This window comes from Delphinus delphis, chromosome 12 (assembly GCF_949987515.2).
Source record: "Delphinus delphis chromosome 12, mDelDel1.2, whole genome shotgun sequence".
Taxonomy (NCBI): domain Eukaryota; kingdom Metazoa; phylum Chordata; class Mammalia; order Artiodactyla; family Delphinidae; genus Delphinus; species Delphinus delphis.
In genome coordinates, this window is record NC_082694.2 from 73626104 (window position 1) to 73632001 (window position 5898).

The following is a 5898-nucleotide window of genomic DNA, read 5'->3' on the forward strand; positions in this document are numbered from 1 at the left end:
AAATCCCATATGTTTCGACCTTGGTAAAATATCACTTCTAGGGTCCCTGCTGGCTCTACTATGCAGCAAGGGGTGCAGTCATGACTGTTTTTGAGGTTGGCTCTGTGGATCTCATTTTCCATATGTGTCATATGGTAGGGAAGGAGAGGATACTCTTTAAGCTTCATGCCAGTTCTACAATGCTAAAATTCTCAGACTTTCTGTCCTAGTCAACTATGACAAAATTTTCCTCTCTGGGAATACAAAGGGCAGCACCAAAGCCAGGCCATGTCCACAGTGGAATGAGTGTGGAGTTGCAGAGCTTTGCCATCTTACCCCAGTCCTTGCAGCCGAATGCACACTGTGTTTGCCTCCTTTCCCTTCTATTTAGGTAGAGTTCTGCTGCATTCCAGCTGCAAGATAAACAAAGCATTTATCCCAGTCAATTTTAACAGCCTTCCCTTTGCACCTCTGCATATTGCTCAACTTTCATACAGCCATGAGAAGCTCATAAAATCTCAGCCTGTGCTGACCATAAAAAAAAGGGTATTTTTGTAGAATGCTGGGCTTGTGTACTTCCTTGAAGCACCAGAGGAACTGCGGGAGCTTTTAAAACTAATTAACAACCCCCTGTTGGGGACATGGCACTTTGTAGTGATTTATCCTAGGTGGGAGTACAGACCTGGGCAGCAAGAACTTCTAAAACTGTATGCAGATCTGAGGGGATTTGTGAAGTGGTGTTATTTATGACGTACACCTCCCACTACCCACTTTTTGGTGGAGAGTGTAATAGAAATATTTAATGCATTCTAATCTTAACAGGAGAGGTAAGAACAGGTAATTTTTTACTTTTTTACCATGCCACTGCTACAGTTACAGCCTTCCAGAACTTCAAGTTTCCCCCTCCTCCTACAAATGCCATTGTGTGTTTTAGAAAGTCAGGTGGTAGAAGTCCTAGTCCTGCTGACGTGTTTTAAAACATGTGTGACTCTAGGACCTAGTGTAGTTATTGCTGCCATAATAATTTGGGGCACCAATGGTTTCCCTTTCTCTCAGTAACAGAAAGATCTGATGCCAGGAAATAATAGATTTTAAAAGTACCATTCAAACATACAGTTCCCTCAGCTGGGGGCGCTATCCTGAACTGAAAGATAAAAGACTCAAATTTATTCCTGTCGATACAAGAGCTTTGTTTTTTGTTTATTTATACCATGTCTTCTTTTTCAGTATTTCTATCCTTTCTTTTGTTAAGCCCAAAGGATATGAAGTAGAAGGAAGAGAGCAGACACAGGGCACAAGCCCAGACAGATATAATAAGGATAAATTCTACTAAACAAACAAAAGAATCAAGTTTTAATTAATACAGTTACATTTAGATCTGGTACTTTTTTACTGAAAAAAAAATTGAGAAAATATGAATGACAATATTTAGTAGAACACATGAAAGGCATTTAAAAAACTGATTAACAATGGATAATAACACCTGACATTTTTTAACACTGCATATTTTAAAGATTTTTTATGACCAATAAAAGACTGAATCGTAGATTACTTGTGAAAAGAAAACAGGGAGGGTATTTTTATCCCAAGTTATGGATAAAGAAACAGTTTCAGGGTCCAGGGTCATACCATAAATTAAATAAGTTCTCTATGGCAATTAGGGTTATGAAAAAAATGGTCAACAGAGTCTAGAGGGTTGTTGTTTTCTTAGACAGGTTTATCTTAAATTCAATCTGGAAAAATAATCTAGGGTAATGCAACTCAGTGGAAGAAAAGAAAAAGTACATTTTTGTTCCCTTGAAATGAATTAAATGTAACTGTAGTTATCAGAATCTGAATATGAAAAAGCTGAAATTAGCCAATACTAGAAACGCACAGTAACGATTTGAATTTATAAGACTTAAAGAGTAAAACATTTTTGTACTTTTAGAATAACATACTAATTTTGCTTTTTCAAATATAGAATGATAGAATGATGTTCATTATATATTTTTAGGGAAAAAGATTATGAAATAGAATATGTTTCTGTTTAAAATACATATATTTATTTATATGTAACATTTAACAATAGAAAAAATCTGAAAGAGCAGCATGAATAATTTTCTTCAGCTTTATTGAAGTAAAATTGGCAAATAAAATTGTAAATATTTAAAGTATACATTGTAATGATTTGATCTATTGCAAGTACATTGTGAAAACAGCACAGATATTTAATAGCAGTTATGTTGGAGTGGTTGGATGATGGGTTTTTGTTTTTCTCACATTTTTATCTGTGTGTGTGTGTGTGTGTGTGTGTGTGTGTGGACATTTACACTCTTTTAGCAAATTTCAATTATACGATACAGTGTTATCAGCTATAGTCACCGTATTATACAGTAGATCTTCTGACCTTATTCATCATACAACTGAAAGTTTGCACCCTTTTACCAACCTCTCTCTATTTCATCCACCCCCAACCCAATCCCTGGCAACTGCTTTTCTACTCTATGTTTCTATGAGTTCAATTTTTTTTTAAGATTCCACATATAAGTGATACATACAGCATTTGTCTTTCTCCGTTTGATTTCATTTAGCATAACGTCCTCTAGTTTCATTCATGTAGTCACAAATGACAGTGTCCTTTGTCAAGGCTTAATAATACATATATATATATATATATATAATATCACATTTTCTTGATCCATTCATTAAAATAATTTTTTAATCTCATATATGTCACCAGCCCAAATAGAAGGCTGCTTTTGCCTGATCATTTTATTTCTGAGGTGATAACGTATGTAGAGCTAGCAATATGATTTTAGGGCTAGAGTCCCAACAACTTCAATGTCATGCAGAATTATACCAGAAGAAAAGCATTTTGCACTTCATTGATCACTGGAAGCCCTTTTCTAGGTATTCTGCTATGCAGAGTTCCTTTTCCTTTGCAACAGATTGCTGAGAACTGATCCTGAAAAACAGAAGTGTTGATGGAACTTAGGAGGGAAAGGAGGAAAAACTTTGGAGCCAGAACTCTGAACACTTCCTCAGATTCAAAACTCAGCCTTCCCATTTTCTAGTTTTGTGACTTCAGGCAAGTATTTCAACACTTCTGTGCTTTAAGGTACAGAATTGTGGTACCTATCTCCTAGGGTTTGGTGAAGAGTCTATGAGATAATGCAGAGTGAGCATAAATAAATGTTCAAGTTCCTTATCAAGCTCAGGTCTGATGACTTGATTGCCAGCCCAAGCCCATGACAGTTCTGAGGAGGACAGAGAAAGACATTGCATTAATAATTAAAAAGATTAACTTAATGACAAGTAAAAGAATAGAAGCATAAACAATGTCAACATTTAATATCTCATTTTTAAGTGGTCTGGGGGTAGCATTTCCAGGGTTGGTTCAGAAGCTCATAAATGACACAAAGGACTCAGGAGCTTCCCACCTTTTTGCTCAGTTATCTACAAATATCATTTCTGTCCCATGAATGATCTATTTTGCAGCTCTAAGCTAAAGGCAGATGTGGTAGCAAACTTATTTGTATGGAAAAATTTTCCTAGGAACAGACCCCACCCCTCACCCCAAAGATTTTACTTTATGTCTCATTGCCTAGAAATAGACTATGCAGCCACCCATAACTGTGAGAGAATCCCAAAAGCAAAAAAAAAAAAAAAAAAAAATGGTGAAAAGAAAACTTGAGGGCTTCCCTGGTGGCGCAGTGGTTGAGAGTCTGCCTGCCGATGCAGGAGACACCGGTTCGTGCCCCGGTCCGGGAAGATCCCACACTCCGCGGAGCGGCTGGGCCCGTGAGCCATGGCCACTGAGCCTGCGCGTCCGGAGCCTGTGCTCCGTAACGGGAGAGGCCACAACAGTGAGAGGCCCGCGTACCGCAAAAAAAAAAAAGAAAGAAAAGAAAACTTGATTGCATGATTCCTTCTCTGGAGCTGAGTACCTTGTTGTCTGAACAAAGTAAGTGTGTCTTGAGCATGGGCAGAAGAGGATGGGTCTGGAACCTTGGGTATGTAGTATCTGTCGCAGAAAGATTTAATTGAACATGGAATCTCAGCACCACCATGGCTGGTATTTTGGGTACCGTTGACTCTGGGAGCTTTTTATTCAATGGGGGGCATGGCTGGTGAATGTCACATGATTAACACTGCGGCATATTTTGCCCTGTTTTTTTGGAAAAGATATTGCAAGTGTCACTCTTTACATTATAGCTCAGCTTGTGTAACTGGTCATAAATTCTGGCCAAGATTTACTTCTAAGTGGCATGGAGAAGTCCCTACAGTGAAATAAATGCTGTTAATAATAATGCCACAAATGCAATGATCAGCTCATCTTTGAAGGTTTTATAACGAACTTTTTTATTTGCTTAGTTAGGTTTTACAGTGAAGACTAAACTTTCTTAATTTATTTTATTACTTGTTTCACCAAAATCTCATTTTGCAATGCTTTGCACATTACCACATAGCTTCAGAGCCAGAAATCATCCCTGATTTAGATTTATGGGAAGAGTTTGCATATGTTATAAACATAGATTTTCTTCTAGTTCTAACAAAGTATAATTATTTCATATACAAACAAATTATATATCTATTTTAGAATGCTTTTATTTAAATTCTAATGATTTATGGGCACTGTAATTTGGCTGCCCATGTAGCATTTTATCCGGCCTTCTCTAAAACACTAAATCTTTAATTGAGTAAGGCAGAAGCTTATGGATCAGTACATTTTGTCTTTGGCATTATCTCTGTTGAGAAAAGGGGGGCAGGGTTCTATTTAGGTTTTATTTGCTTTTATTATTTCCTTCAACTCTCTGGCTGGTTATTGCATTCCTGTATCATTTTGAAATTTATAGTCTATTTAATAGCATTTTTATTTTTTATGATTATGTCAGTCTTACCCATAAGAGGGTCTTAGGGAATATGTTTTGAGTTTCTTTCAACAGCAACCACGTCCAGAAACTACCTAACATGAGTCTTTTTACCAGAGGGAGCTATGAAACCGAAATGATTTTAGATGTAGATTATAATAATAATTTGGAGGCATCTTTATGATCTGTGAGTTTCATATCACTCTCATGCCTAGCACTCCCTTTGATTATTACTGTTCTAACAGAGCACTGCAAAACTTCTGTACATATCCCATAGCAATCTCTACGTCAGGGGAAGGTGCAAGGGGGTGAGGGTATGCTTAATACTGAATTGTTCACCAAAATGTCAAGAACAGTTTGTTCAAATTATCTCAAAGTGTGGCTTAAACTGGTGTTTCTCCCTCAAAGATTTTAGGATTAGCATCCAGCTTAGAGCTTCTCCTCTAATTGTGTGGCTCTCTTCAGTTTGCTGCCCATGTATCTTCTGCTGCCAAACTGTAGCTTCTGTCATAAGTGAGTAAAACTTAAGAACCCACAAATCTCCCTAAATTCTCTGCACAGGAAAGCTAAAGAGGCAATACTGTAATATTTTAACTGGTCTTTGGATTTGCAAAAGAAAGCAGCTTCCATTGGAAAAACTTCCAAGGAGAACCCGACAGTATGGAGAGCTGTTGAGTCATCTCTGGCTTCTTTGACAGCACCATGAAATATAATCAGCAATCAGTCACTTTCCCTGGGTGGAATATTTATGAAATGTGCCACTCAATGTTCTAAAATCATATTTTATGATCAGCAGAATCTGTGAAGTTTTAAATCTGCATTAATAATAATATAGACCTAATTTCTGTTACTCTTTTCAGGTTTTATAGACTACTTTTATATAACCCTTTCTGTTGGCCCTTGCAAAAATGAATGAAGTATTTGTTACAATCCCTATTTTATAGATGGAAGAATTGGTTTCCAGAAAGATTAATGGCTTCTCACTTCATTTTAAAACCAAGGGCTCTCATGCCTTGTAGCATACGGCTTAGCTGCATCAAGTTTGGAATCAAAAGGACTGGTTTTC